This window comes from Schistocerca serialis, chromosome 6 (assembly GCF_023864345.2).
Source record: "Schistocerca serialis cubense isolate TAMUIC-IGC-003099 chromosome 6, iqSchSeri2.2, whole genome shotgun sequence".
In the NCBI taxonomy this organism is placed as follows: domain Eukaryota; kingdom Metazoa; phylum Arthropoda; class Insecta; order Orthoptera; family Acrididae; genus Schistocerca; species Schistocerca serialis.
This window is the reverse complement of record NC_064643.1, coordinates 655022268-655049856: the sequence shown is the minus strand read 5'-3', so window position 1 is coordinate 655049856 and position 27589 is coordinate 655022268. Positions and strand designations below refer to the sequence as shown.

Below are 27589 nucleotides of genomic sequence, written 5' to 3'. Positions count from 1 at the left end.
ACACACGACGAATAAATAGGAAAACAGTAGAACGTCTGCGTAGGGCCATGTCTTTACCTACAGTGTCACTTGGCTGAATGTGTACAAGGCCCTGTGGCATCACTCAAACACAGCCAAATTGTCACACTAGCTGTGTATCTCTAACAAAGTTGACGTATGTCCTCACCTCTGTGACGGTTAAAACGATTTCGCCCCCGGGTGGGCTCGAACCACCAACCTTTCGGTTAACAGCCGAACGCGCTAGCCGATTGCGCCACGGAGGCCTTGATTTTGGTTCACTTGTGCTCTGTGTATCATGGCAAATCGTATACCTTCTGCAGGAATCTCGCAGAATATTAGCATCTGCTTACGCCCCTTCACATGGATAACGTGCATGCACACAGTAGCGAGGCTCATAAACGAATGACATCGCCAAGCATGACATTATACTAGAAAATGCATACAAACCACTCTTCTGCCTATGCATTCAGAAAAACTCTGAGGCCCGTAGAATACTTGTCATAGGTTGTAGAACATCCCTTTCATTCAGTGTACTGCCATGTGTTAGAAGCTGGTCGAGATAGCGCCGCTCCATGCAGGAAGGTGGAAAAAAAAAAAAGAATGCCTTCTGTGAGGTTCGAACTCACGACCCCTGGTTTACGAGACCAGTGCTCTACCACTGAGCTAAGAAGGCGGCATCTTTGCGTTCGTGAGCTATCCCCGAATTGTCACTTCATCACACTGAATCTTGCAGCCCTCGACCAGATATCGGATTTGGCACACAGCAGCTGCTGGGGGTGTCCACATTGCCGTTTTCCAAATCTCTGGACTGTTTCGCCCTTACGATCGACGACGAGCGTCGGGCCACCAAAGGTTTGCCGTCTGCACAGTCTTGACCTAGCGCACAGCTTGTGGGATAGCGTGGCTCGACTGCGAAATGCGCCTTTCGGCTCCTCTCTCTGGCTGCAGTGCGCTGTTGTCCACAGTGGCGCTGGCGTTGCCCACGGGGCTTCATGTAAGGCGACTGCACGTCGCTCGGCCAACAGCGGCCTACTGCAGACCGACACTTAAGTGACACCAAATACAAATCGACATCGAGAGACAGGCCCTGTCATATGGCACTCGCGACGTGTACGCTGAAATTGAATGTAAATAATACGTCTTTTGTAGTGGGCGTCGCTCTACTGCAGTGTCACACATGACGAATAAATAGGAAAACAGTAGAACGTCTGCGTAGGGCCATGTCTTTACCTACAGTGTCACTTGGCTGAATGTGTACAAGGCCCTGTGGCATCACTCAAACACAGCCAAATTGTCACACTAGCTGTGTATCTCTAACAAAGTTGACGTATGTCCTCACCTCTGTGACGGTTAAAACGATTTCGCCCCCGGGTGGGCTCGAACCACCAACCTTTCGGTTAACAGCCGAACGCGCTAGCCGATTGCGCCACGGAGGCCTTGATTTTGGTTCACTTGTGCTCTGTGTATCATGGCAAATCGTATACCTTCTGCAGGAATCTCGCAGAATATTAGCATCTGCTTACGCCCCTTCACATGGATAACGTGCATGCACACAGTAGCGAGGCTCATAAACGAATGACATCGCCAAGCATGACATTATACTAGAAAATGCATACAAACCACTCTTCTGCCTATGCATTCAGAAAAACTCTGAGGCCCGTAGAATACTTGTCATAGGTTGTAGAACATCCCTTTCATTCAGTGTACTGCCATGTGTTAGAAGCTGGTCGAGATAGCGCCGCTCCATGCAGGAAGGTGGAAAAAAAAAAAGAATGCCTTCTGTGAGGTTCGAACTCACGACCCCTGGTTTACGAGACCAGTGCTCTACCACTGAGCTAAGAAGGCGGCATCTTTGCGTTCGTGAGCTATCCCCGAATTGTCACTTCATCACACTGAATCTTGCAGCCCTCGACCAGATATCGGATTTGGCACACAGCAGCTGCTGGGGGTGTCCACATTGCCGTTTTCCAAATCTCTGGACTGTTTCGCCCTTACGATCGACGACGAGCGTCGGGCCACCAAAGGTTTGCCGTCTGCACAGTCTTGACCTAGCGCACAGCTTGTGGGATAGCGTGGCTCGACTGCGAAATGCGCCTTTCGGCTCCTCTCTCTGGCTGCAGTGCGCTGTTGTCCACAGTGGCGCTGGCGTTGCCCACGGGGCTTCATGTAAGGCGACTGCACGTCGCTCGGCCAACAGCGGCCTACTGCAGACCGACACTTAAGTGACACCAAATACAAATCGACATCGAGAGACAGGCCCTGTCATATGGCACTCGCGACGTGTACGCTGAAATAATACGTCTTTTGTAGTGGGCGTCGCTCTACTGCAGTGTCACACACGACGAATAAATAGGAAAACAGTAGAACGTCTGCGTAGGGCCATGTTTTTACCTACAGTGTCACTTGGCTGAATGTGTACAAGGCCCTGTGGCATCACTCAAACACAGCCAAATTGTCACACTAGCTGTGTATCTCTGACAAAGTTGACGTATGTCCTCACCTCTGTGACGGTTAAAACGATTTCGCCCCTGGGTGGGCTCGAACCACCAACCTTTCGGTTAACAGCCGAACGCGCTAGCCGATTGCGCCACGGAGGCCTTGATTTTGGTTCACTTGTGCTCTGTGTATCATGGCAAATCGTATACCTTCTGCAGGAATCTCGCAGAATATTAGCATCTGCTTACGCCCCTTCACATGGATAACGTGCATGCACACAGTAGCGAGGCTCATAAACGAATGACATCGCCAAGCATGACATTATACTAGAAAATGCATACAAACCACTCTTCTGCCTATGCATTCAGAAAAACTCTGAGGCCCGTAGAATACTTGTCATAGGTTGTAGAACATCCCTTTCATTCAGTGTACTGCCATGTGTTAGAAGCTGGTCGAGATAGCGCCGCTCCATGCAGGAAGGTGAAAAAAAAGAATGCCTTCTGTGAGGTTCGAACTCACGACCCCTGGTTTACGAGACCAGTGCTCTACCACTGAGCTAAGCAGGCAGCAGCTTTACGTTCGTGAGCTATCCCCGAATTGTCACTTCATCATACTGAATCTTGCAGCCCTGGACCAGATATCGGATTTGGCACACAGCTGCTGCTGGGGGTGTCCACATTGCCGTTTTCCAAATCTCTTGACTGTTTCGCCCTTACGATCGACGACGAGCGTCGGGCCACCAAAGGTTTGCCGTCTGCACAATCTTGACCTAGCGCACAGCTTGTGGGATAGCGTGGCTCGACTGCGAAATGCGCCTTTCGGCTCCTCTCTCTGGCTGCAGTGCGCTGTTGTCCACAGTGGCGCTGGCGTTGCCCACGGGGCTTCATGTAAGGCGACTGCACGTCGCTCGGCCAACAGCGGCCTACTGCAGACCGACACTTAAGTGACACCAAATACAAATCGACATCGAGAGACAGGCCCTGTCATATGGCACTCGCGACGTGTATGCTGAAATAATACGTCTTTTGTAGTGGGCGTCGCTCTACTGCAGTGTCACACACGACGAATAAATAGGAAAACAGTAGAACGTCTGCGTAGGGCCATGTTTTTACCTACAGTGTCACTTGGCTGAATGTGTACAAGGCCCTGTGGCATCACTCAAACACAGCCAAATTGTCACACTAGCTGTGTATCTCTGACAAAGTTGACGTATGTCCTCACCTCTGTGACGGTTAAAACGATTTCGCCCCTGGGTGGGCTCGAACCACCAACCTTTCGGTTAACAGCCGAACGCGCTAGCCGATTGCGCCACGGAGGCCTTGATTTTGGTTCACTTGTGCTCTGTGTATCATGGCAAATCGTATACCTTCTGCAGGAATCTCGCAGAATATTAGCATCTGCTTACGCCCCTTCACATGGATAACGTGCATGCACACAGTAGCGAGGCTCATAAACGAATGACATCGCCAAGCATGACATTATACTAGAAAATGCATACAAACCACTCTTCTGCCTATGCATTCAGAAAAACTCTGAGGCCCGTAGAATACTTGTCATAGGTTGTAGAACATCCCTTTCATTCAGTGTACTGCCATGTGTTAGAAGCTGGTCGAGATAGCGCCGCTCCATGCAGGAAGGTGAAAAAAAAAGAATGCCTTCTGTGAGGTTCGAACTCACGACCCCTGGTTTACGAGACCAGTGCTCTACCACTGAGCTAAGCAGGCAGCAGCTTTACGTTTGTGAGCTATCCCCGAATTGTCACTTCATCATACTGAATCTTGCAGCCCTCGACCAGATATCGGATTTGGCACACAGCTGCTGCTGGGGGTGTCCACATTGCCGTTTTCCAAATCTCTTGACTGTTTCGCCCTTACGATCGACGACGAGCGTCGGGCCACCAAAGGTTTGCCGTCTGCACAATCTTGACCTAGCGCACAGCTTGTGGGATAGCGTGGCTCGACTGCGAAATGCGCCTTTCGGCTCCTCTCTCTGGCTGCAGTGCGCTGTTGTCCACAGTGGCGCTGGCGTTGCCCACGGGGCTTCATGTAAGGCGACTGCACGTCGCTCGGCCAACAGCGGCCTACTGCAGACCGACACTTAAGTGACACCAAATACAAATCGACATCGAGAGACAGGCCCTGTCATATGGCACTCGCGACGTGTACGCTGAAATAATACGTCTTTTGTAGTGGGCGTCGCTCTACTGCAGTGTCACACACGACGAATAAATAGGAAAACAGTAGAACGTCTGCGTAGGGCCATGTTTTTACCTACAGTGTCACTTGGCTGAATGTGTACAAGGCCCTGTGGCATCACTCAAACACAGCCAAATTGTCACACTAGCTGTGTATCTCTGACAAAGTTGACGTATGTCCTCACCTCTGTGACGGTTAAAACGATTTCGCCCCTGGGTGGGCTCGAACCACCAACCTTTCGGTTAACAGCCGAACGCGCTAGCCGATTGCGCCACGGAGGCCTTGATTTTGGTTCACTTGTGCTCTGTGTATCATGGCAAATCGTATACCTTCTGCAGGAATCTCGCAGAATATTAGCATCTGCTTACGCCCCTTCACATGGATAACGTGCATGCACACAGTAGCGAGGCTCATAAACGAATGACATCGCCAAGCATGACATTATACTAGAAAATGCATACAAACCACTCTTCTGCCTATGCATTCAGAAAAACTCTGAGGCCCGTAGAATACTTGTCATAGGTTGTAGAACATCCCTTTCATTCAGTGTACTGCCATGTGTTAGAAGCTGGTCGAGATAGCGCCGCTCCATGCAGGAAGGTGAAAAAAAAAGAATGCCTTCTGTGAGGTTCGAACTCACGACCCCTGGTTTACGAGACCAGTGCTCTACCACTGAGCTAAGCAGGCAGCAGCTTTACGTTTGTGAGCTATCCCCGAATTGTCACTTCATCATACTGAATCTTGCAGCCCTCGACCAGATATCGGATTTGGCACACAGCTGCTGCTGGGGGTGTCCACATTGCCGTTTTCCAAATCTCTTGACTGTTTCGCCCTTACGATCGACGACGAGCGTCGGGCCACCAAAGGTTTGCCGTCTGCACAATCTTGACCTAGCGCACAGCTTGTGGGATAGCGTGGCTCGACTGCGAAATGCGCCTTTCGGCTCCTCTCTCTGGCTGCAGTGCGCTGTTGTCCACAGTGGCGCTGGCGTTGCCCACGGGGCTTCATGTAAGGCGACTGCACGTCGCTCGGCCAACAGCGGCCTACTGCAGACCGACACTTAAGTGACACCAAATACAAATCGACATCGAGAGACAGGCCCTGTCATATGGCACTCGCGACGTGTACGCTGAAATTGAATGTAAATAATACGTCTTTTGTAGTGGGCGTCGCTCTACTGCAGTGTCACACACGACGAATAAATAGGAAAACAGTAGAACGTCTGCGTAGGGCCATGTCTTTACCTACAGTGTCACTTGGCTGAATGTGTACAAGGCCCTGTGGCATCACTCAAACACAGCCAAATTGTCACACTAGCTGTGTATCTCTAACAAAGTTGATGTATGTCCTCACCTCTGTGACGGTTAAAACGATTTCGCCCCCGGGTGGGCTCGAACCACCAACCTTTCGGTTAACAGCCGAACGCGCTAGCCGATTGCGCCACGGAGGCCTTGATTTTGGTTCACTTGTGCTCTGTGTATCATGGCAAATCGTATACCTTCTGCAGGAATCTCGCAGAATATTAGCATCTGCTTACGCCCCTTCACATGGATAACGTGCATGCACACAGTAGCGAGGCTCATAAACGAATGACATCGCCAAGCATGACATTATACTAGAAAATGCATACAAACCACTCTTCTGCCTATGCATTCAGAAAAACTCTGAGGCCCGTAGAATACTTGTCATAGGTTGTAGAACATCCCTTTCATTCAGTGTACTGCCATGTGTTAGAAGCTGGTCGAGATAGCGCCGCTCCATGCAGGAAGGTGAAAAAAAAAAAAAAGAATGCCTTCTGTGAGGTTCGAACTCACGACCCCTGGTTTACGAGACCAGTGCTCTACCACTGAGCTAAGAACGCGGCATCTTTGCGTTCGTGAGCTATCCCCGAATTGTCACTTCATCACACTGAATCTTGCAGCCCTCGACCAGATATCGGATTTGGCACACAGCAGCTGCTGGGGGTGTCCACATTGCCGTTTTCCAAATCTCTGGACTGTTTCGCCCTTACGATCGACGACGAGCGTCGGGCCACCAAAGGTTTGCCGTCTGCACAGTCTTGACCTAGCGCACAGCTTGTGGGATAGCGTGGCTCGACTGCGAAATGCGCCTTTCGGCTCCTCTCTCTGGCTGCAGTGCGCTGTTGTCCACAGTGGCGCTGGCGTTGCCCACGGGGCTTCATGTAAGGCGACTGCACGTCGCTCGGCCAACAGCGGCCTACTGCAGACCGACACTTAAGTGACACCAAATACAAATCGACATCGAGAGACAGGCCCTGTCATATGGCACTCGCGACGTGTACGCTGAAATAATACGTCTTTTGTAGTGGGCGTCGCTCTACTGCAGTGTCACACACGACGAATAAATAGGAAAACAGTAGAACGTCTGCGTAGGGCCATGTTTTTACCTACAGTGTCACTTGGCTGAATGTGTACAAGGCCCTGTGGCATCACTCAAACACAGCCAAATTGTCACACTAGCTGTGTATCTCTGACAAAGTTGACGTATGTCCTCACCTCTGTGACGGTTAAAACGATTTCGCCCCTGGGTGGGCTCGAACCACCAACCTTTCGGTTAACAGCCGAACGCGCTAGCCGATTGCGCCACGGAGGCCTTGATTTTGGTTCACTTGTGCTCTGTGTATCATGGCAAATCGTATACCTTCTGCAGGAATCTCGCAGAATATTAGCATCTGCTTACGCCCCTTCACATGGATAACGTGCATGCACACAGTAGCGAGGCTCATAAACGAATGACATCGCCAAGCATGACATTATACTAGAAAATGCATACAAACCACTCTTCTGCCTATGCATTCAGAAAAACTCTGAGGCCCGTAGAATACTTGTCATAGGTTGTAGAACATCCCTTTCATTCAGTGTACTGCCATGTGTTAGAAGCTGGTCGAGATAGCGCCGCTCCATGCAGGAAGGTGAAAAAAAAGAATGCCTTCTGTGAGGTTCGAACTCACGACCCCTGGTTTACGAGACCAGTGCTCTACCACTGAGCTAAGCAGGCAGCAGCATTACGGTCGTGAGCTATCCCCGAATTGTCACTTCATCATACTGAATCTTGCAGCCCTCGACCAGATATCGGATTTGGCACACAGCTGCTGCTGGGGGTGTCCACATTGCCGTTTTCCAAATCTCTTGACTGTTTCGCCCTTACGATCGACGACGGCGTCGGGCCACCAAAGGTTTGCCGTCTGCACAATCTTGACCTAGCGCACAGCTTGTGGGATAGCGTGGCTCGACTGCGAAATGCGCCTTTCGGCTCCTCTCTCTGGCTGCAGTGCGCTGTTGTCCACAGTGGCGCTGGCGTTGCCCACGGGGCTTCATGTAAGGCGACTGCACGTCGCTCGGCCAACAGCGGCCTACTGCAGACCGACACTTAAGTGACACCAAATACAAATCGACATCGAGAGACAGGCCCTGTCATATGGCACTCGCGACGTGTACGCTGAAATTGAATGTAAATAATACGTCTTTTGTAGTGGGCGTCGCTCTACTGCAGTGTCACACACGATGAATAAATAGGAAAACAGTAGAACGTCTGCGTAGGGCCATGTCTTTACCTACAGTGTCACTTGGCTGAATGTGTACAACGCCCTGTGGCATCACTCAAACACAGCCAAATTGTCACACTAGCTGTGTATCTCTAACAAAGTTGACGTATGTCCTCCCCTCTGTGACGGTTAAAACGATTTCGCCCCCGGGTGGGCTCGAACCACCAACCTTTCGGTTAACAGCCGAACGCGCTAGCCGATTGCGCCACGGAGGCCTTGATTTTGGTTCACTTGTGCTCTGTGTATCATGGCAAATCGTATACCTTCTGCAGGAATCTCGTCGCTCGGCCAACAGCGGCCTACTGCAGACCGACACTTAAGTGACACCAAATACAAATCGACATCGAGAGACAGGCCCTGTCATATGGCACTCGCGACGTGTACGCTGAAATTGAATGTAAATAATACGTCTTTTGTAGTGGGCGTCGCTCTACTGCAGTGTCACACACGACGAATAAATAGGAAAACAGTAGAACGTCTGCGTAGGGCCATGTCTTTACCTACAGTGTCACTTGGCTGAATGTGTACAAGGCCCTGTGGCATCACTCAAACACAGCCAAATTGTCACACTAGCTGTGTATCTCTAACAAAGTTGACGTATGTCCTCACCTCTGTGACGGTTAAAACGATTTCGCCCCCGGGTGGGCTCGAACCACCAACCTTTCGGTTAACAGCCGAACGCGCTAGCCGATTGCGCCACGGAGGCCTTGATTTTGGTTCACTTGTGCTCTGTGTATCATGGCAAATCGTATACCTTCTGCAGGAATCTCGCAGAATATTAGCATCTGCTTACGCCCCTTCACATGGATAACGTGCATGCACACAGTAGCGAGGCTCATAAACGAATGACATCGCCAAGCATGACATTATACTAGAAAATGCATACAAACCACTCTTCTGCCTATGCATTCAGAAAAACTCTGAGGCCCGTAGAATACTTGTCATAGGTTGTAGAACATCCCTTTCATTCAGTGTACTGCCATGTGTTAGAAGCTGGTCGAGATAGCGCCGCTCCATGCAGGAAGGTGAAAAAAAAAAAGAATGCCTTCTGTGAGGTTCGAACTCACGACCCCTGGTTTACGAGACCAGTGCTCTACCACTGAGCTAAGAAGACGGCATCTTTGCGTTCGTGAGCTATCCCCGAATTGTCACTTCATCACACTGAATCTTGCAGCCCTCGACCAGATATCGGATTTGGCACACAGCAGCTGCTGGGGGTGTCCACATTGCCGTTTTCCAAATCTCTGGACTGTTTCGCCCTTACGATCGACGACGAGCGTCGGGCCACCAAAGGTTTGCCGTCTGCACAGTCTTGACCTAGCGCACAGCTTGTGGGATAGCGTGGCTCGACTGCGAAATGCGCCTTTCGGCTCCTCTCTCTGGCTGCAGTGCGCTGTTGTCCACAGTGGCGCTGGCGTTGCCCACGGGGCTTCATGTAAGGCGACTGCAGCGACTGCATGTCGCTCGGCCAACAGCGGCCTACTGCAGACCGACACTTAAGTGACACCAAATACAAATCGACATCGAGAGACAGGCCCTGTCATATGGCACTCGCGACGTGTACGCTGAAATAATACGTCTTTTGTAGTGGGCGTCGCTCTACTGCAGTGTCACACACGACGAATAAATAGGAAAACAGTAGAACGTCTGCGTAGGGCCATGTCTTTACCTACAGTGTCACTTGGCTGAATGTGTACAAGGCCCTGTGGCATCACTCAAACACAGCCAAATTGTCACACTAGCTGTGTATCTCTAACAAAGTTGACGTATGTCCTCACCTCTGTGACGGTTAAAACGATTTCGCCCCCGGGTGGGCTCGAACCACCAACCTTTCGGTTAACAGCCGAACGCGCTAGCCGATTGCGCCACGGAGGCCTTGATTTTGGTTCACTTGTGCTCTGTGTATCATGGCAAATCGTATACCTTCTGCAGGAATCTCGCAGAATATTAGCATCTGCTTACGCCCCTTCACATGGATAACGTGCATGCACACAGTAGCGAGGCTCATAAACGAATGACATCGCCAAGCATGACATTATACTAGAAAATGCATACAAACCACTCTTCTGCCTATGCATTCAGAAAAACTCTGAGGCCCGTAGAATACTTGTCATAGGTTGTAGAACATCCCTTTCATTCAGTGTACTGCCATGTGTTAGAAGCTGGTCGAGATAGCGCCGCTCCATGCAGGAAGGTGAAAAAAAAAGAATGCCTTCTGTGAGGTTCGAACTCACGACCCCTGGTTTACGAGACCAGTGCTCTACCACTGAGCTAAGCAGGCAGCAGCTTTACGTTCGTGAGCTATCCCCGAATTGTCACTTCATCATACTGAATCTTGCAGCCCTCGACCAGATATCGGATTTGGCACACAGCTGCTGCTGGGGGTGTCCACATTGCCGTTTTCCAAATCTCTTGACTGTTTCGCCCTTACGATCGACGACGAGCGTCGGGCCACCAAAGGTTTGCCGTCTGCACAATCTTGACCTAGCGCACAGCTTGTGGGATAGCGTGGCTCGACTGCGAAATGCGCCTTTCGGCTCCTCTCTCTGGCTGCAGTGCGCTGTTGTCCACAGTGGCGCTGGCGTTGCCCACGGGGCTTCATGTAAGGCGACTGCACGTCGCTCGGCCAACAGCGGCCTACTGCAGACCGACACTTAAGTGACACCAAATACAAATCGACATCGAGAGACAGGCCCTGTCATATGGCACTCGCGACGTGTACGCTGAAATTGAATGTAAATAATACGTCTTTTGTAGTGGGCGTCGCTCTACTGCAGTGTCACACACGACGAATAAATAGGAAAACAGTAGAACGTCTGCGTAGGGCCATGTCTTTACCTACAGTGTCACTTGGCTGAATGTGTACAAGGCCCTGTGGCATCACTCAAACACAGCCAAATTGTCACACTAGCTGTGTATCTCTAACAAAGTTGACGTATGTCCTCACCTCTGTGACGGTTAAAACGATTTCGCCCCCGGGTGGGCTCGAACCACCAACCTTTCGGTTAACAGCCGAACGCGCTAGCCGATTGCGCCACGGAGGCCTTGATTTTGGTTCACTTGTGCTCTGTGTATCATGGCAAATCGTATACCTTCTGCAGGAATCTCGCAGAATATTAGCATCTGCTTACGCCCCTTCACATGGATAACGTGCATGCACACAGTAGCGAGGCTCATAAACGAATGACATCGCCAAGCATGACATTATACTAGAAAATGCATACAAACCACTCTTCTGCCTATGCATTCAGAAAAACTCTGAGGCCCGTAGAATACTTGTCATAGGTTGTAGAACATCCCTTTCATTCAGTGTACTGCCATGTGTTAGAAGCTGGTCGAGATAGCGCCGCTCCATGCAGGAAGGTGAAAAAAAAAAAGAATGCCTTCTGTGAGGTTCGAACTCACGACCCCTGGTTTACGAGACCAGTGCTCTACCACTGAGCTAAGAAGACGGCATCTTTGCGTTCGTGAGCTATCCCCGAATTGTCACTTCATCACACTGAATCTTGCAGCCCTCGACCAGATATCGGATTTGGCACACAGCAGCTGCTGGGGGTGTCCACATTGCCGTTTTCCAAATCTCTGGACTGTTTCGCCCTTACGATCGACGACGAGCGTCGGGCCACCAAAGGTTTGCCGTCTGCACAGTCTTGACCTAGCGCACAGCTTGTGGGATAGCGTGGCTCGACTGCGAAATGCGCCTTTCGGCTCCTCTCTCTGGCTGCAGTGCGCTGTTGTCCACAGTGGCGCTGGCGTTGCCCACGGGGCTTCATGTAAGGCGACTGCAGCGACTGCATGTCGCTCGGCCAACAGCGGCCTACTGCAGACCGACACTTAAGTGACACCAAATACAAATCGACATCGAGAGACAGGCCCTGTCATATGGCACTCGCGACGTGTACGCTGAAATAATACGTCTTTTGTAGTGGGCGTCGCTCTACTGCAGTGTCACACACGACGAATAAATAGGAAAACAGTAGAACGTCTGCGTAGGGCCATGTCTTTACCTACAGTGTCACTTGGCTGAATGTGTACAAGGCCCTGTGGCATCACTCAAACACAGCCAAATTGTCACACTAGCTGTGTATCTCTAACAAAGTTGACGTATGTCCTCACCTCTGTGACGGTTAAAACGATTTCGCCCCCGGGTGGGCTCGAACCACCAACCTTTCGGTTAACAGCCGAACGCGCTAGCCGATTGCGCCACGGAGGCCTTGATTTTGGTTCACTTGTGCTCTGTGTATCATGGCAAATCGTATACCTTCTGCAGGAATCTCGCAGAATATTAGCATCTGCTTACGCCCCTTCACATGGATAACGTGCATGCACACAGTAGCGAGGCTCATAAACGAATGACATCGCCAAGCATGACATTATACTAGAAAATGCATACAAACCACTCTTCTGCCTATGCATTCAGAAAAACTCTGAGGCCCGTAGAATACTTGTCATAGGTTGTAGAACATCCCTTTCATTCAGTGTACTGCCATGTGTTAGAAGCTGGTCGAGATAGCGCCGCTCCATGCAGGAAGGTGAAAAAAAAAGAATGCCTTCTGTGAGGTTCGAACTCACGACCCCTGGTTTACGAGACCAGTGCTCTACCACTGAGCTAAGCAGGCAGCAGCTTTACGTTCGTGAGCTATCCCCGAATTGTCACTTCATCATACTGAATCTTGCAGCCCTCGACCAGATATCGGATTTGGCACACAGCTGCTGCTGGGGGTGTCCACATTGCCGTTTTCCAAATCTCTTGACTGTTTCGCCCTTACGATCGACGACGAGCGTCGGGCCACCAAAGGTTTGCCGTCTGCACAATCTTGACCTAGCGCACAGCTTGTGGGATAGCGTGGCTCGACTGCGAAATGCGCCTTTCGGCTCCTCTCTCTGGCTGCAGTGCGCTGTTGTCCACAGTGGCGCTGGCGTTGCCCACGGGGCTTCATGTAAGGCGACTGCACGTCGCTCGGCCAACAGCGGCCTACTGCAGACCGACACTTAAGTGACACCAAATACAAATCGACATCGAGAGACAGGCCCTGTCATATGGCACTCGCGACGTGTACGCTGAAATTGAATGTAAATAATACGTCTTTTGTAGTGGGCGTCGCTCTACTGCAGTGTCACACACGACGAATAAATAGGAAAACAGTAGAACGTCTGCGTAGGGCCATGTCTTTACCTACAGTGTCACTTGGCTGAATGTGTACAAGGCCCTGTGGCATCACTCAAACACAGCCAAATTGTCACACTAGCTGTGTATCTCTAACAAAGTTGATGTATGTCCTCACCTCTGTGACGGTTAAAACGATTTCGCCCCCGGGTGGGCTCGAACCACCAACCTTTCGGTTAACAGCCGAACGCGCTAGCCGATTGCGCCACGGAGGCCTTGATTTTGGTTCACTTGTGCTCTGTGTATCATGGCAAATCGTATACCTTCTGCAGGAATCTCGCAGAATATTAGCATCTGCTTACGCCCCTTCACATGGATAACGTGCATGCACACAGTAGCGAGGCTCATAAACGAATGACATCGCCAAGCATGACATTATACTAGAAAATGCATACAAACCACTCTTCTGCCTATGCATTCAGAAAAACTCTGAGGCCCGTAGAATACTTGTCATAGGTTGTAGAACATCCCTTTCATTCAGTGTACTGCCATGTGTTAGAAGCTGGTCGAGATAGCGCCGCTCCATGCAGGAAGGTGAAAAAAAAAAAAAGAATGCCTTCTGTGAGGTTCGAACTCACGACCCCAGGTTTACGAGACCAGTGCTCTACCACTGAGCTAAGAAGGCGGCATCTTTGCGTTCGTGAGCTATCCCCGAATTGTCACTTCATCACACTGAATCTTGCAGCCCTCGACCAGATATCGGATTTGGCACACAGCAGCTGCTGGGGGTGTCCACATTGCCGTTTTCCAAATCTCTGGACTGTTTCGCCCTTACGATCGACGACGAGCGTCGGGCCACCAAAGGTTTGCCGTCTGCACAGTCTTGACCTAGCGCACAGCTTGTGGGATAGCGTGGCTCGACTGCGAAATGCGCCTTTCGGCTCCTCTCTCTGGCTGCAGTGCGCTGTTGTCCACAGTGGCGCTGGCGTTGCCCACGGGGCTTCATGTAAGGCGACTGCACGTCGCTCGGCCAACAGCGGCCTACTGCAGACCGACACTTAAGTGACACCAAATACAAATCGACATCGAGAGACAGGCCCTGTCATATGGCACTCGCGACGTGTACGCTGAAATAATACGTCTTTTGTAGTGGGCGTCGCTCTACTGCAGTGTCACACACGACGAATAAATAGGAAAACAGTAGAACGTCTGCGTAGGGCCATGTTTTTACCTACAGTGTCACTTGGCTGAATGTGTACAAGGCCCTGTGGCATCACTCAAACACAGCCAAATTGTCACACTAGCTGTGTATCTCTGACAAAGTTGACGTATGTCCTCACCTCTGTGACGGTTAAAACGATTTCGCCCCTGGGTGGGCTCGAACCACCAACCTTTCGGTTAACAGCCGAACGCGCTAGCCGATTGCGCCACGGAGGCCTTGATTTTGGTTCACTTGTGCTCTGTGTATCATGGCAAATCGTATACCTTCTGCAGGAATCTCGCAGAATATTAGCATCTGCTTACGCCCCTTCACATGGATAACGTGCATGCACACAGTAGCGAGGCTCATAAACGAATGACATCGCCAAGCATGACATTATACTAGAAAATGCATACAAACCACTCTTCTGCCTATGCATTCAGAAAAACTCTGAGGCCCGTAGAATACTTGTCATAGGTTGTAGAACATCCCTTTCATTCAGTGTACTGCCATGTGTTAGAAGCTGGTCGAGATAGCGCCGCTCCATGCAGGAAGGTGAAAAAAAAGAATGCCTTCTGTGAGGTTCGAACTCACGACCCCTGGTTTACGAGACCAGTGCTCTACCACTGAGCTAAGCAGGCAGCAGCTTTACGGTCGTGAGCTATCCCCGAATTGTCACTTCATCATACTGAATCTTGCAGCCCTCGACCAGATATCGGATTTGGCACACAGCTGCTGCTGGGGGTGTCCACATTGCCGTTTTCCAAATCTCTTGACTGTTTCGCCCTTACGATCGACGACGAGCGTCGGGCCACCAAAGGTTTGCCGTCTGCACAATCTTGACCTAGCGCACAGCTTGTGGGATAGCGTGGCTCGACTGCGAAATGCGCCTTTCGGCTCCTCTCTCTGGCTGCAGTGCGCTGTTGTCCACAGTGGCGCTGGCGTTGCCCACGGGGCTTCATGTAAGGCGACTGCACGTCGCTCGGCCAACAGCGGCCTACTGCAGACCGACACTTAAGTGACACCAAATACAAATCGACATCGAGAGACAGGCCCTGTCATATGGCACTCGCGACGTGTACGCTGAAATTGAATGTAAATAATACGTCTTTTGTAGTGGGCGTCGCTCTACTGCAGTGTCACACACGACGAATAAATAGGAAAACAGTAGAACGTCTGCGTAGGGCCATGTCTTTACCTACAGTGTCACTTGGCTGAATGTGTACAAGGCCCTGTGGCATCACTCAAACACAGCCAAATTGTCACACTAGCTGTGTATCTCTAACAAAGTTGACGTATGTCCTCCCCTCTGTGACGGTTAAAACGATTTCGCCCCCGGGTGGGCTCGAACCACCAACCTTTCGGTTAACAGCCGAACGCGCTAGCCGATTGCGCCACGGAGGCCTTGATTTTGGTTCACTTGTGCTCTGTGTATCATGGCAAATCGTATACCTTCTGCAGGAATCTCGTCGCTCGGCCAACAGCGGCCTACTGCAGACCGACACTTAAGTGACACCAAATACAAATCGACATCGAGAGACAGGCCCTGTCATATGGCACTCGCGACGTGTACGCTGAAATTGAATGTAAATAATACGTCTTTTGTAGTGGGCGTCGCTCTACTGCAGTGTCACACACGACGAATAAATAGGAAAACAGTAGAACGTCTGCGTAGGGCCATGTCTTTACCTACAGTGTCACTTGGCTGAATGTGTACAAGGCCCTGTGGCATCACTCAAACACAGCCAAATTGTCACACTAGCTGTGTATCTCTAACAAAGTTGACGTATGTCCTCACCTCTGTGACGGTTAAAACGATTTCGCCCCCGGGTGGGCTCGAACCACCAACCTTTCGGTTAACAGCCGAACGCGCTAGCCGATTGCGCCACGGAGGCCTTGATTTTGGTTCACTTGTGCTCTGTGTATCATGGCAAATCGTATACCTTCTGCAGGAATCTCGCAGAATATTAGCATCTGCTTACGCCCCTTCACATGGATAACGTGCATGCACACAGTAGCGAGGCTCATAAACGAATGACATCGCCAAGCATGACATTATACTAGAAAATGCATACAAACCACTCTTCTGCCTATGCATTCAGAAAAACTCTGAGGCCCGTAGAATACTTGTCATATGTTGTAGAACATCCCTTTCATTCAGTGTACTGCCATGTGTTAGAAGCTGGTCGAGATAGCGCCGCTCCATGCAGGAAGGTGAAAAAAAAAAAGAATGCCTTCTGTGAGGTTCGAACTCACGACCCCTGGTTTACGAGACCAGTGCTCTACCACTGAGCTAAGAAGGCGGCATCTTTGCGTTCGTGAGCTATCCCCGAATTGTCACTTCATCACACTGAATCTTGCAGCCCTCGACCAGATATCGGATTTGGCACACAGCAGCTGCTGGGGGTGTCCACATTGCCGTTTTCCAAATCTCTGGACTGTTTCGCCCTTACGATCGACGACGAGCGTCGGGCCACCAAAGGTTTGCCGTCTGCACAGTCTTGACCTAGCGCACAGCTTGTGGGATAGCGTGGCTCGACTGCGAAATGCGCCTTTCGGCTCCTCTCTCTGGCTGCAGTGCGCTGTTGTCCACAGTGGCGCTGGCGTTGCCCACGGGGCTTCATGTAAGGCGACTGCACGTCGCTCGGCCAACAGCGGCCTACTGCAGACCGACACTTAAGTGACACCAAATACAAATCGACATCGAGAGACAGGCCCTGTCATATGGCACTCGCGACGTGTACGCTGAAATAATACGTCTTTTGTAGTGGGCGTCGCTCTACTGCAGTGTCACACACGACGAATAAATAGGAAAACAGTAGAACGTCTGCGTAGGGCCATGTTTTTACCTACAGTGTCACTTGGCTGAATGTGTACAAGGCCCTGTGGCATCACTCAAACACAGCCAAATTGTCACACTAGCTGTGTATCTCTGACAAAGTTGACGTATGTCCTCACCTCTGTGACGGTTAAAACGATTTCGCCCCTGGGTGGGCTCGAACCACCAACCTTTCGGTTAACAGCCGAACGCGCTAGCCGATTGCGCCACGGAGGCCTTGATTTTGGTTCACTTGTGCTCTGTGTATCATGGCAAATCGTATACCTTCTGCAGGAATCTCGCAGAATATTAGCATCTGCTTACGCCCCTTCACATGGATAACGTGCATGCACACAGTAGCGAGGCTCATAAACGAATGACATCGCCAAGCATGACATTATACTAGAAAATGCATACAAACCACTCTTCTGCCTATGCATTCAGAAAAACTCTGAGGCCCGTAGAATACTTGTCATAGGTTGTAGAACATCCCTTTCATTCAGTGTACTGCCATGTGTTAGAAGCTGGTCGAGATAGCGCCGCTCCATGCAGGAAGGTGAAAAAAAAGAATGCCTTCTGTGAGGTTCGAACTCACGACCCCTGGTTTACGAGACCAGTGCTCTACCACTGAGCTAAGCAGGCAGCAGCTTTACGTTCGTGAGCTATCCCCGAATTGTCACTTCATCATACTGAATCTTGCAGCCCTCGACCAGATATCGGATTTGGCACACAGCTGCTGCTGGGGGTGTCCACATTGCCGTTTTCCAAATCTCTTGACTGTTTCGCCCTTACGATCGACGACGAGCGTCGGGCCACCAAAGGTTTGCCGTCTGCACAATCTTGACCTAGCGCACAGCTTGTGGGATAGCGTGGCTCGACTGCGAAATGCGCCTTTCGGCTCCTCTCTCTGGCTGCAGTGCGCTGTTGTCCACAGTGGCGCTGGCGTTGCCCACGGGGCTTCATGTAAGGCGACTGCACGTCGCTCGGCCAACAGCGGCCTACTGCAGACCGACACTTAAGTGACACCAAATACAAATCGACATCGAGAGACAGGCCCTGTCATATGGCATTCGCGACGTGTACGCTGAAATTGAATGTAAATAATACGTCTTTTGTAGTGGGCGTCGCTCTACTGCAGTGTCACACACGACGAATAAATAGGAAAACAGTAGAACGTCTGCGTAGGGCCATGTCTTTACCTACAGTGTCACTTGGCTGAATGTGTACAAGGCCCTGTGGCATCACTCAAACACAGCCAAATTGTCACACTAGCTGTGTATCTCTAACAAAGTTGACGTATGTCCTCCCCTCTGTGACGGTTAAAACGATTTCGCCCCCGGGTGGGCTCGAACCACCAACCTTTCGGTTAACAGCCGAACGCGCTAGCCGATTGCGCCACGGAGGCCTTGATTTTGGTTCACTTGTGCTCTGTGTATCATGGCAAATCGTATACCTTCTGAAGGAATCTCGTCGCTCGGCCAACAGCGGCCTACTGCAGACCGACACTTAAGTGACACCAAATACAAATCGACATCGAGAGACAGGCCCTGTCATATGGCACTCGCGACGTGTACGCTGAAATTGAATGTAAATAATACGTCTTTTGTAGTGGGCGTCGCTCTACTGCAGTGTCACACACGACGAATAAATAGGAAAACAGTAGAACGTCTGCGTAGGGCCATGTCTTTACCTACAGTGTCACTTGGCTGAATGTGTACAAGGCCCTGTGGCATCACTCAAACACAGCCAAATTGTCACACTAGCTGTGTATCTCTAACAAAGTTGACGTATGTCCTCCCCTCTGTGACGGTTAAAACGATTTCGCCCCCGGGTGGGCTCGAACCACCAACCTTTCGGTTAACAGCCGAACGCGCTAGCCGATTGCGCCACGGAGGCCTTGATTTTGGTTCACTTGTGCTCTGTGTATCATGGCAAATCGTATACCTTCTGCAGGAATCTCGCAGAATATTAGCATCTGCTTACGCCCCTTCACATGGATAACGTGCATGCACACAGTAGCGAGGCTCATAAACGAATGACATCGCCAAGCATGACATTATACTAGAAAATGCATACAAACCACTCTTCTGCCTATGCATTCAGAAAAACTCTGAGGCCCGTAGAATACTTGTCATAGGTTGTAGAACATCCCTTTCATTCAGTGTACTGCCATGTGTTAGAAGCTGGTCGAGATAGCGCCGCTCCATGCAGGAAGGTGAAAAAAAAAAAGAATGCCTTCTGTGAGGTTCGAACTCACGACCCCTGGTTTACGAGACCAGTGCTCTACCACTGAGCTAAGCAGGCAGCAGCTTTACGTTCGTGAGCTATCCCCGAATTGTCACTTCATCATACTGAATCTTGCAGCCCTCGACCAGATATCGGATTTGGCACACAGCTGCTGCTGGGGGTGTCCACATTGCCGTTTTCCAAATCTCTTGACTGTTTCGCCCTTACGATCGACGACGAGCGTCGGGCCACCAAAGGTTTGCCGTCTGCACAATCTTGACCTAGCGCACAGCTTGTGGGATAGCGTGGCTCGACTGCGAAATGCGCCTTTCGGCTCCTCTCTCTGGCTGCAGTGCGCTGTTGTCCACAGTGGCGCTGGCGTTGCCCACGGGGCTTCATGTAAGGCGACTGCACGTCGCTCGGCCAACAGCGGCCTACTGCAGACCGACACTTAAGTGACACCAAATACAAATCGACATCGAGAGACAGGCCCTGTCATATGGCACTCGCGACGTGTACGCTGAAATTGAATGTAAATAATACGTCTTTTGTAGTGGGCGTCGCTCTACTGCAGTGTCACACACGACGAATAAATAGGAAAACAGTAGAACGTCTGCGTAGGGCCATGTCTTTACCTACAGTGTCACTTGGCTGAATGTGTACAAGGCCCTGTGGCATCACTCAAACACAGCCAAATTGTCACACTAGCTGTGTATCTCTAACAAAGTTGACGTATGTCCTCACCTCTGTGACGGTTAAAACGATTTCGCCCCCGGGTGGGCTCGAACCACCAACCTTTCGGTTAACAGCCGAACGCGCTAGCCGATTGCGCCACGGAGGCCTTGATTTTGGTTCACTTGTGCTCTGTGTATCATGGCAAATCGTATACCTTCTGCAGGAATCTCGCAGAATATTAGCATCTGCTTACGCCCCTTCACATGGATAACGTGCATGCACACAGTAGCGAGGCTCATAAACGAATGACATCGCCAAGCATGACATTATACTAGAAAATGCATACAAACCACTCTTCTGCCTATGCATTCAGAAAAACTCTGAGGCCCGTAGAATACTTGTCATAGGTTGTAGAACATCCCTTTCATTCAGTGTACTGCCATGTGTTAGAAGCTGGTCGAGATAGCGCCGCTCCATGCAGGAAGGTGAAAAAAAAAAAAAGAATGCCTTCTGTGAGGTTCGAACTCACGACCCCTGGTTTACGAGACCAGTGCTCTACCACTGAGCTAAGAAGGCGGCATCTTTGCGTTCGTGAGCTATCCCCGAATTGTCACTTCATCACACTGAATCTTGCAGCCCTCGACCAGATATCGGATTTGGCACACAGCAGCTGCTGGGGGTGTCCACATTGCCGTTTTCCAAATCTCTGGACTGTTTCGCCCTTACGATCGACGACGAGCGTCGGGCCACCAAAGGTTTGCCGTCTGCACAGTCTTGACCTAGCGCACAGCTTGTGGGATAGCGTGGCTCGACTGCGAAATGCGCCTTTCGGCTCCTCTCTCTGGCTGCAGTGCGCTGTTGTCCACAGTGGCGCTGGCGTTGCCCACGGGGCTTCATGTAAGGCGACTGCACGTCGCTCGGCCAACAGCGGCCTACTGCAGACCGACACTTAAGTGACACCAAATACAAATCGACATCGAGAGACAGGCCCTGTCATATGGCACTCGCGACGTGTACGCTGAAATAATACGTCTTTTGTAGTGGGCGTCGCTCTACTGCAGTGTCACACACGACGAATAAATAGGAAAACAGTAGAACGTCTGCGTAGGGCCATGTTTTTACCTACAGTGTCACTTGGCTGAATGTGTACAAGGCCCTGTGGCATCACTCAAACACAGCCAAATTGTCACACTAGCTGCGTATCTCTGACAAAGTTGACGTATGTCCTCACCTCTGTGACGGTTAAAACGATTTCGCCCCTGGGTGGGCTCGAACCACCAACCTTTCGGTTAACAGCCGAACGCGCTAGCCGATTGCGCCACGGAGGCCTTGATTTTGGTTCACTTGTGCTCTGTGTATCATGGCAAATCGTATACCTTCTGCAGGAATCTCGCAGAATATTAGCATCTGCTTACGCCCCTTCACATGGATAACGTGCATGCACACAGTAGCGAGGCTCATAAACGAATGACATCGCCAAGCATGACATTATACTAGAAAATGCATACAAACCACTCTTCTGCCTATGCATTCAGAAAAACTCTGAGGCCCGTAGAATACTTGTCATAGGTTGTAGAACATCCCTTTCATTCAGTGTACTGCCATGTGTTAGAAGCTGGTCGAGATAGCGCCGCTCCATGCAGGAAGGTGAAAAAAAAGAATGCCTTCTGTGAGGTTCGAACTCACGACCCCTGGTTTACGAGACCAGTGCTCTACCACTGAGCTAAGCAGGCAGCAGCTTTACGTTCGTGAGCTATCCCCGAATTGTCACTTCATCATACTGAATCTTGCAGCCCTCGACCAGATATCGGATTTGGCACACAGCTGCTGCTGGGGGTGTCCACATTGCCGTTTTCCAAATCTCTTGACTGTTTCGCCCTTACGATCGACGACGAGCGTCGGGCCACCAAAGGTTTGCCGTCTGCACAATCTTGACCTAGCGCACAGCTTGTGGGATAGCGTGGCTCGACTGCGAAATGCGCCTTTCGGCTCCTCTCTCTGGCTGCAGTGCGCTGTTGTCCACGGTGGCGCTGGCGTTGCCCACGGGGCTTCATGTAAGGCGACTGCACGTCGCTCGGCCAACAGCGGCCTACTGCAGACCGACACTTAAGTGACACCAAATACAAATCGACATCGAGAGACAGGCCCTGTCATATGGCACTCGCGACGTGTACGCTGAAATTGAATGTAAATAATACGTCTTTTGTAGTGGGCGTCGCTCTACTGCAGTGTCACACACGACGAATAAATAGGAAAACAGTAGAACGTCTGCGTAGGGCCATGTCTTTACCTACAGTGTCACTTGGCTGAATGTGTACAAGGCCCTGTGGCATCACTCAAACACAGCCAAATTGTCACACTAGCTGTGTATCTCTAACAAAGTTGACGTATGTCCTCCCCTCTGTGACGGTTAAACGATTTCGCCCCCGGGTGGGCTCGAACCACCAACCTTTCGGTTAACAGCCGAACGCGCTAGCCGATTGCGCCACGGAGGCCTTGATTTTGGTTCACTTGTGCTCTGTGTATCATGGCAAATCGTATACCTTCTGCAGGAATCTCGTCGCTCGGCCAACAGCGGCCTACTGCAGACCGACACTTAAGTGACACCAAATACAAATCGACATCGAGAGACAGGCCCTGTCATATGGCACTCGCGACGTGTACGCTGAAATTGAATGTAAATAATACGTCTTTTGTAGTGGGCGTCGCTCTACTGCAGTGTCACACACGACGAATAAATAGGAAAACAGTAGAACGTCTGCGTAGGGCCATGTCTTTACCTACAGTGTCACTTGGCTGAATGTGTACAAGGCCCTGTGGCATCACTCAAACACAGCCAAATTGTCACACTAGCTGTGTATCTCTAACAAAGTTGACGTATGTCCTCACCTCTGTGACGGTTAAAACGATTTCGCCCCCGGGTGGGCTCGAACCACCAACCTTTCGGTTAACAGCCGAACGCGCTAGCCGATTGCGCCACGGAGGCCTTGATTTTGGTTCACTTGTGCTCTGTGTATCATGGCAAATCGTATACCTTCTGCAGGAATCTCGCAGAATATTAGCATCTGCTTACGCCCCTTCACATGGATAACGTGCATGCACACAGTAGCGAGGCTCATAAACGAATGACATCGCCAAGCATGACATTATACTAGAAAATGCATACAAACCACTCTTCTGCCTATGCATTCAGAAAAACTCTGAGGCCCGTAGAATACTTGTCATAGGTTGTAGAACATCCCTTTCATTCAGTGTACTGCCATGTGTTAGAAGCTGGTCGAGATAGCGCCGCTCCATGCAGGAAGGTGAAAAAAAAAAAAGAATGCCTTCTGTGAGGTTCGAACTCACGACCCCTGGTTTACGAGACCAGTGCTCTACCACTGAGCTAAGAAGGCGGCATCTTTGCGTTCGTGAGCTATCCCCGAATTGTCACTTCATCACACTGAATCTTGCAGCCCTCGACCAGATATCGGATTTGGCACACAGCAGCTGCTGGGGGTGTCCACATTGCCGTTTTCCAAATCTCTGGACTGTTTCGCCCTTACGATCGACGACGAGCGTCGGGCCACCAAAGGTTTGCCGTCTGCGCAGTCTTGACCTAGCGCACAGCTTGTGGGATAGCGTGGCTCGACTGCGAAATGCGCCTTTCGGCTCCTCTCTCTGGCTGCAGTGCGCTGTTGTCCACAGTGGCGCTGGCGTTGCCCACGGGGCTTCATGTAAGGCGACTGCACGTCGCTCGGCCAACAGCAGCCTACTGCAGACCGACACTTAAGTGACACCAAATACAAATCGACATCGAGAGACAGGCCCTGTCATATGGCACTCGCGACGTGTACGCTGAAATAATACGTCTTTTGTAGTGGGCGTCGCTCTACTGCAGTGTCACACACGACGAATAAATAGGAAAACAGTAGAACGTCTGCGTAGGGCCATGTTTTTACCTACAGTGTCACTTGGCTGAATGTGTACAAGGCCCTGTGGCATCACTCAAACACAGCCAAATTGTCACACTAGCTGTGTATCTCTAACAAAGTTGACGTATGTCCTCACCTCTGTGACGGTTAAAACGATTTCGCCCCTGGGTGGGCTCGAACCACCAACCTTTCGGTTAACAGCCGAACGCGCTAGCCGATTGCGCCACGGAGGCCTTGATTTTGGTTCACTTGTGCTCTGTGTATCATGGCAAATCGTATACCTTCTGCAGGAATCTCGCAGAATATTAGCATCTGCTTACGCCCCTTCACATGGATAACGTGCATGCACACAGTAGCGAGGCTCATAAACGAATGACATCGCCAAGCATGACATTATACTAGAAAATGCATACAAACCACTCTTCTGCCTATGCATTCAGAAAAACTCTGAGGCCCGTAGAATACTTGTCATAGGTTGTAGAACATCCCTTTCATTCAGTGTACTGCCATGTGTTAGAAGCTGGTCGAGATAGCGCCGCTCCATGCAGGAAGGTGAAAAAAAAGAATGCCTTCTGTGAGGTTCGAACTCACGACCCCTGGTTTACGAGACCAGTGCTCTACCACTGAGCTAAGCAGGCAGCAGCTTTACGTTCGTGAGCTATCCCCGAATTGTCACTTCATCATACTGAATCTTGCAGCCCTCGACCAGATATCGGATTTGGCACACAGCTGCTGCTGGGGGTGTCCACATTGCCGTTTTCCAAATCTCTTGACTGTTTCGCCCTTACGATCGACGACGAGCGTCGGGCCACCAAAGGTTTGCCGTCTGCACAATCTTGACCTAGCGCACAGCTTGTGGGATAGCGTGGCTCGACTGCGAAATGCGCCTTTCGGCTCCTCTCTCTGGCTGCAGTGCGCTGTTGTCCACGGTGGCGCTGGCGTTGCCCACGGGGCTTCATGTAAGGCGACTGCACGTCGCTCGGCCAACAGCGGCCTACTGCAGACCGACACTTAAGTGACACCAAATACAAATCGACATCGAGAGACAGGCCCTGTCATATGGCACTCGCGACGTGTACGCTGAAATTGAATGTAAATAATACGTCTTTTGTAGTGGGCGTCGCTCTACTGCAGTGTCACACACGACGAATAAATAGGAAAACAGTAGAACGTCTGCGTAGGGCCATGTCTTTACCTACAGTGTCACTTGGCTGAATGTGTACAAGGCCCTGTGGCATCACTCAAACACAGCCAAATTGTCACACTAGCTGTGTATCTCTAACAAAGTTGACGTATGTCCTCACCTCTGTGACGGTTAAAGCGATTTCGCCCCCGGGTGGGCTCGAACCACCAACCTTTCGGTTAACAGCCGAACGCGCTAGCCGATTGCGCCACGGAGGCCTTGATTTTGGTTCACTTGTGCTCTGTGTATCATGGCAAATCGTATACCTTCTGCAGGAATCTCGCAGAATATTAGCATCTGCTTACGCCCCTTCACATGGATAACGTGCATGCACACAGTAGCGAGGCTCATAAACGAATGACATCGCCAAGCATGACATTATACTAGAAAATGCATACAAACCACTCTTCTGCCTATGCATTCAGAAAAACTCTGAGGCCCGTAGAATACTTGTCATAGGTTGTAGAACATCCCTTTCATTCAGTGTACTGCCATGTGTTAGAAGCTGGTCGAGATAGCGCCGCTCCATGCAGGAAGGTGAAAAAAAAAGAATGCCTTCTGTGAGGTTCGAACTCACGACCCCTGGTTTACGAGACCAGTGCTCTACCACTGAGCTAAGCAGGCAGCAGCTTTACGTTCGTGAGCTATCCCCGAATTGTCACTTCATCATACTGAATCTTGCAGCCCTCGACCAGATATCGGATTTGGCACACAGCTGCTGCTGGGGGTGTCCACATTGCCGTTTTCCAAATCTCTTGACTGTTTCGCCCTTACGATCGACGACGAGCGTCGGGCCACCAAAGGTTTGCCGTCTGCACAATCTTGACCTAGCGCACAGCTTGTGGGATAGCGTGGCTCGACTGCGAAATGCGCCTTTCGGCTCCTCTCTCTGGCTGCAGTGCGCTGTTGTCCACAGTGGCGCTGGCGTTGCCCACGGGGCTTCATGTAAGGCGACTGCACGTCGCTCGGCCAACAGCGGCCTACTGCAGACCGACACTTAAGTGACACCAAATACAAATCGACATCGAGAGACAGGCCCTGTCATATGGCACTCGCGACGTGTACGCTGAAATTGAATGTAAATAATACGTCTTTTGTAGTGGGCGTCGCTCTACTGCAGTGTCACACACGACGAATAAATAGGAAAACAGTAGAACGTCTGCGTAGGGCCATGTCTTTACCTACAGTGTCACTTGGCTGAATGTGTACAAGGCCCTGTGGCATCACTCAAACACAGCCAAATTGTCACACTAGCTGTGTATCTCTAACAAAGTTGACGTATGTCCTCCCCTCTGTGACGGTTAAACGATTTCGCCCCCGGGTGGGCTCGAACCACCAACCTTTCGGTTAACAGCCGAACGCGCTAGCCGATTGCGCCACGGAGGCCTTGATTTTGGTTCACTTGTGCTCTGTGTATCATGGCAAATCGTATACCTTCTGCAGGAATCTCGTCGCTCGGCCAACAGCGGCCTACTGCAGACCGACACTTAAGTGACACCAAATACAAATCGACATCGAGAGACAGGCCCTGTCATATGGCACTCGCGACGTGTACGCTGAAATTGAATGTAAATAATACGTCTTTTGTAGTGGGCGTCGCTCTACTGCAGTGTCACACACGACGAATAAATAGGAAAACAGTAGAACGTCTGCGTAGGGCCATGTCTTTACCTACAGTGTCACTTGGCTGAATGTGTACAAGGCCCTGTGGCATCACTCAAACACAGCCAAATTGTCACACTAGCTGTGTATCTCTAACAAAGTTGACGTATGTCCTCCCCTCTGTGACGGTTAAACGATTTCGCCCCCGGGTGGGCTCGAACCACCAACCTTTCGGTTAACAGCCGAACGCGCTAGCCGATTGCGCCACGGAGGCCTTGATTTTGGTTCACTTGTGCTCTGTGTATCATGGCAAATCGTATACCTTCTGCAGGAATCTCGTCGCTCGGCCAACAGCGGCCTACTGCAGACCGACACTTAAGTGACACCAAATACAAATCGACATCGAGAGACAGGCCCTGTCATATGGCACTCGCGACGTGTACGCTGAAATTGAATGTAAATAATACGTCTTTTGTAGTGGGCGTCGCTCTACTGCAGTGTCACACACGACGAATAAATAGGAAAACAGTAGAACGTCTGCGTAGGGCCATGTCTTTACCTACAGTGTCACTTGGCTGAATGTGTACAAGGCCCTGTGGCATCACTCAAACACAGCCAAATTGTCACACTAGCTGTGTATCTCTAACAAAGTTGACGTATGTCCTCA

General features: G+C 50.7%; 48 non-coding genes across 48 annotated transcripts; all 48 read right to left on the bottom strand.

The window, feature by feature from the left end:
* Window positions 1-189: 189 nt before the first annotated feature.
* On the bottom strand, window positions 190-263 carry Trnan-guu (transfer RNA asparagine (anticodon GUU)). Its single transcript has one exon. It is a non-coding gene; the product is annotated as a tRNA-Asn (tRNA).
* A 338-nt stretch (window positions 264-601) lies between these two features.
* Trnat-cgu (transfer RNA threonine (anticodon CGU)) lies at window positions 602-673 on the bottom strand. Its single transcript has one exon. It is a non-coding gene; the product is annotated as a tRNA-Thr (tRNA).
* Window positions 674-1362: 689 nt separating this feature from the next.
* Trnan-guu (transfer RNA asparagine (anticodon GUU)) lies at window positions 1363-1436 on the bottom strand. Its single transcript has one exon. It is a non-coding gene; the product is annotated as a tRNA-Asn (tRNA).
* A 337-nt stretch (window positions 1437-1773) lies between these two features.
* On the bottom strand, window positions 1774-1845 carry Trnat-cgu (transfer RNA threonine (anticodon CGU)). Its single transcript has one exon. It is a non-coding gene; the product is annotated as a tRNA-Thr (tRNA).
* Window positions 1846-2523: 678 nt separating this feature from the next.
* On the bottom strand, window positions 2524-2597 carry Trnan-guu (transfer RNA asparagine (anticodon GUU)). Its single transcript has one exon. It is a non-coding gene; the product is annotated as a tRNA-Asn (tRNA).
* Window positions 2598-2930: 333 nt separating this feature from the next.
* On the bottom strand, window positions 2931-3002 carry Trnat-cgu (transfer RNA threonine (anticodon CGU)). Its single transcript has one exon. It is a non-coding gene; the product is annotated as a tRNA-Thr (tRNA).
* A 678-nt stretch (window positions 3003-3680) lies between these two features.
* Trnan-guu (transfer RNA asparagine (anticodon GUU)) lies at window positions 3681-3754 on the bottom strand. Its single transcript has one exon. It is a non-coding gene; the product is annotated as a tRNA-Asn (tRNA).
* A 334-nt stretch (window positions 3755-4088) lies between these two features.
* On the bottom strand, window positions 4089-4160 carry Trnat-cgu (transfer RNA threonine (anticodon CGU)). The gene has a single exon. It is a non-coding gene; the product is annotated as a tRNA-Thr (tRNA).
* Window positions 4161-4838: 678 nt separating this feature from the next.
* Trnan-guu (transfer RNA asparagine (anticodon GUU)) lies at window positions 4839-4912 on the bottom strand. The gene has a single exon. It is a non-coding gene; the product is annotated as a tRNA-Asn (tRNA).
* A 334-nt stretch (window positions 4913-5246) lies between these two features.
* On the bottom strand, window positions 5247-5318 carry Trnat-cgu (transfer RNA threonine (anticodon CGU)). The gene has a single exon. It is a non-coding gene; the product is annotated as a tRNA-Thr (tRNA).
* Window positions 5319-6007: 689 nt separating this feature from the next.
* Trnan-guu (transfer RNA asparagine (anticodon GUU)) lies at window positions 6008-6081 on the bottom strand. The gene has a single exon. It is a non-coding gene; the product is annotated as a tRNA-Asn (tRNA).
* A 339-nt stretch (window positions 6082-6420) lies between these two features.
* On the bottom strand, window positions 6421-6492 carry Trnat-cgu (transfer RNA threonine (anticodon CGU)). The gene has a single exon. It is a non-coding gene; the product is annotated as a tRNA-Thr (tRNA).
* A 678-nt stretch (window positions 6493-7170) lies between these two features.
* On the bottom strand, window positions 7171-7244 carry Trnan-guu (transfer RNA asparagine (anticodon GUU)). The gene has a single exon. It is a non-coding gene; the product is annotated as a tRNA-Asn (tRNA).
* A 333-nt stretch (window positions 7245-7577) lies between these two features.
* Trnat-cgu (transfer RNA threonine (anticodon CGU)) lies at window positions 7578-7649 on the bottom strand. Its single transcript has one exon. It is a non-coding gene; the product is annotated as a tRNA-Thr (tRNA).
* A 688-nt stretch (window positions 7650-8337) lies between these two features.
* Trnan-guu (transfer RNA asparagine (anticodon GUU)) lies at window positions 8338-8411 on the bottom strand. The gene has a single exon. It is a non-coding gene; the product is annotated as a tRNA-Asn (tRNA).
* Window positions 8412-8828: 417 nt separating this feature from the next.
* Window positions 8829-8902, bottom strand: Trnan-guu (transfer RNA asparagine (anticodon GUU)). Its single transcript has one exon. It is a non-coding gene; the product is annotated as a tRNA-Asn (tRNA).
* A 336-nt stretch (window positions 8903-9238) lies between these two features.
* Trnat-cgu (transfer RNA threonine (anticodon CGU)) lies at window positions 9239-9310 on the bottom strand. The gene has a single exon. It is a non-coding gene; the product is annotated as a tRNA-Thr (tRNA).
* Window positions 9311-9997: 687 nt separating this feature from the next.
* Window positions 9998-10071, bottom strand: Trnan-guu (transfer RNA asparagine (anticodon GUU)). Its single transcript has one exon. It is a non-coding gene; the product is annotated as a tRNA-Asn (tRNA).
* A 334-nt stretch (window positions 10072-10405) lies between these two features.
* Trnat-cgu (transfer RNA threonine (anticodon CGU)) lies at window positions 10406-10477 on the bottom strand. The gene has a single exon. It is a non-coding gene; the product is annotated as a tRNA-Thr (tRNA).
* Window positions 10478-11166: 689 nt separating this feature from the next.
* Trnan-guu (transfer RNA asparagine (anticodon GUU)) lies at window positions 11167-11240 on the bottom strand. The gene has a single exon. It is a non-coding gene; the product is annotated as a tRNA-Asn (tRNA).
* Window positions 11241-11576: 336 nt separating this feature from the next.
* On the bottom strand, window positions 11577-11648 carry Trnat-cgu (transfer RNA threonine (anticodon CGU)). Its single transcript has one exon. It is a non-coding gene; the product is annotated as a tRNA-Thr (tRNA).
* A 687-nt stretch (window positions 11649-12335) lies between these two features.
* On the bottom strand, window positions 12336-12409 carry Trnan-guu (transfer RNA asparagine (anticodon GUU)). The gene has a single exon. It is a non-coding gene; the product is annotated as a tRNA-Asn (tRNA).
* A 334-nt stretch (window positions 12410-12743) lies between these two features.
* On the bottom strand, window positions 12744-12815 carry Trnat-cgu (transfer RNA threonine (anticodon CGU)). Its single transcript has one exon. It is a non-coding gene; the product is annotated as a tRNA-Thr (tRNA).
* Window positions 12816-13504: 689 nt separating this feature from the next.
* Window positions 13505-13578, bottom strand: Trnan-guu (transfer RNA asparagine (anticodon GUU)). The gene has a single exon. It is a non-coding gene; the product is annotated as a tRNA-Asn (tRNA).
* Window positions 13579-13916: 338 nt separating this feature from the next.
* Trnat-cgu (transfer RNA threonine (anticodon CGU)) lies at window positions 13917-13988 on the bottom strand. Its single transcript has one exon. It is a non-coding gene; the product is annotated as a tRNA-Thr (tRNA).
* Window positions 13989-14666: 678 nt separating this feature from the next.
* Trnan-guu (transfer RNA asparagine (anticodon GUU)) lies at window positions 14667-14740 on the bottom strand. Its single transcript has one exon. It is a non-coding gene; the product is annotated as a tRNA-Asn (tRNA).
* A 333-nt stretch (window positions 14741-15073) lies between these two features.
* Window positions 15074-15145, bottom strand: Trnat-cgu (transfer RNA threonine (anticodon CGU)). Its single transcript has one exon. It is a non-coding gene; the product is annotated as a tRNA-Thr (tRNA).
* A 689-nt stretch (window positions 15146-15834) lies between these two features.
* On the bottom strand, window positions 15835-15908 carry Trnan-guu (transfer RNA asparagine (anticodon GUU)). The gene has a single exon. It is a non-coding gene; the product is annotated as a tRNA-Asn (tRNA).
* A 417-nt stretch (window positions 15909-16325) lies between these two features.
* On the bottom strand, window positions 16326-16399 carry Trnan-guu (transfer RNA asparagine (anticodon GUU)). The gene has a single exon. It is a non-coding gene; the product is annotated as a tRNA-Asn (tRNA).
* A 336-nt stretch (window positions 16400-16735) lies between these two features.
* Trnat-cgu (transfer RNA threonine (anticodon CGU)) lies at window positions 16736-16807 on the bottom strand. Its single transcript has one exon. It is a non-coding gene; the product is annotated as a tRNA-Thr (tRNA).
* Window positions 16808-17485: 678 nt separating this feature from the next.
* Window positions 17486-17559, bottom strand: Trnan-guu (transfer RNA asparagine (anticodon GUU)). Its single transcript has one exon. It is a non-coding gene; the product is annotated as a tRNA-Asn (tRNA).
* A 333-nt stretch (window positions 17560-17892) lies between these two features.
* Trnat-cgu (transfer RNA threonine (anticodon CGU)) lies at window positions 17893-17964 on the bottom strand. The gene has a single exon. It is a non-coding gene; the product is annotated as a tRNA-Thr (tRNA).
* Window positions 17965-18653: 689 nt separating this feature from the next.
* Trnan-guu (transfer RNA asparagine (anticodon GUU)) lies at window positions 18654-18727 on the bottom strand. The gene has a single exon. It is a non-coding gene; the product is annotated as a tRNA-Asn (tRNA).
* Window positions 18728-19144: 417 nt separating this feature from the next.
* On the bottom strand, window positions 19145-19218 carry Trnan-guu (transfer RNA asparagine (anticodon GUU)). The gene has a single exon. It is a non-coding gene; the product is annotated as a tRNA-Asn (tRNA).
* A 336-nt stretch (window positions 19219-19554) lies between these two features.
* On the bottom strand, window positions 19555-19626 carry Trnat-cgu (transfer RNA threonine (anticodon CGU)). Its single transcript has one exon. It is a non-coding gene; the product is annotated as a tRNA-Thr (tRNA).
* A 689-nt stretch (window positions 19627-20315) lies between these two features.
* Trnan-guu (transfer RNA asparagine (anticodon GUU)) lies at window positions 20316-20389 on the bottom strand. Its single transcript has one exon. It is a non-coding gene; the product is annotated as a tRNA-Asn (tRNA).
* A 338-nt stretch (window positions 20390-20727) lies between these two features.
* On the bottom strand, window positions 20728-20799 carry Trnat-cgu (transfer RNA threonine (anticodon CGU)). Its single transcript has one exon. It is a non-coding gene; the product is annotated as a tRNA-Thr (tRNA).
* A 678-nt stretch (window positions 20800-21477) lies between these two features.
* On the bottom strand, window positions 21478-21551 carry Trnan-guu (transfer RNA asparagine (anticodon GUU)). Its single transcript has one exon. It is a non-coding gene; the product is annotated as a tRNA-Asn (tRNA).
* Window positions 21552-21884: 333 nt separating this feature from the next.
* On the bottom strand, window positions 21885-21956 carry Trnat-cgu (transfer RNA threonine (anticodon CGU)). The gene has a single exon. It is a non-coding gene; the product is annotated as a tRNA-Thr (tRNA).
* A 688-nt stretch (window positions 21957-22644) lies between these two features.
* On the bottom strand, window positions 22645-22718 carry Trnan-guu (transfer RNA asparagine (anticodon GUU)). The gene has a single exon. It is a non-coding gene; the product is annotated as a tRNA-Asn (tRNA).
* A 417-nt stretch (window positions 22719-23135) lies between these two features.
* Window positions 23136-23209, bottom strand: Trnan-guu (transfer RNA asparagine (anticodon GUU)). Its single transcript has one exon. It is a non-coding gene; the product is annotated as a tRNA-Asn (tRNA).
* Window positions 23210-23546: 337 nt separating this feature from the next.
* Window positions 23547-23618, bottom strand: Trnat-cgu (transfer RNA threonine (anticodon CGU)). Its single transcript has one exon. It is a non-coding gene; the product is annotated as a tRNA-Thr (tRNA).
* A 678-nt stretch (window positions 23619-24296) lies between these two features.
* On the bottom strand, window positions 24297-24370 carry Trnan-guu (transfer RNA asparagine (anticodon GUU)). Its single transcript has one exon. It is a non-coding gene; the product is annotated as a tRNA-Asn (tRNA).
* Window positions 24371-24703: 333 nt separating this feature from the next.
* Window positions 24704-24775, bottom strand: Trnat-cgu (transfer RNA threonine (anticodon CGU)). Its single transcript has one exon. It is a non-coding gene; the product is annotated as a tRNA-Thr (tRNA).
* A 689-nt stretch (window positions 24776-25464) lies between these two features.
* Trnan-guu (transfer RNA asparagine (anticodon GUU)) lies at window positions 25465-25538 on the bottom strand. Its single transcript has one exon. It is a non-coding gene; the product is annotated as a tRNA-Asn (tRNA).
* A 334-nt stretch (window positions 25539-25872) lies between these two features.
* Window positions 25873-25944, bottom strand: Trnat-cgu (transfer RNA threonine (anticodon CGU)). The gene has a single exon. It is a non-coding gene; the product is annotated as a tRNA-Thr (tRNA).
* Window positions 25945-26632: 688 nt separating this feature from the next.
* On the bottom strand, window positions 26633-26706 carry Trnan-guu (transfer RNA asparagine (anticodon GUU)). The gene has a single exon. It is a non-coding gene; the product is annotated as a tRNA-Asn (tRNA).
* Window positions 26707-27122: 416 nt separating this feature from the next.
* On the bottom strand, window positions 27123-27196 carry Trnan-guu (transfer RNA asparagine (anticodon GUU)). The gene has a single exon. It is a non-coding gene; the product is annotated as a tRNA-Asn (tRNA).
* Window positions 27197-27589: the final 393 nt, after the last annotated feature.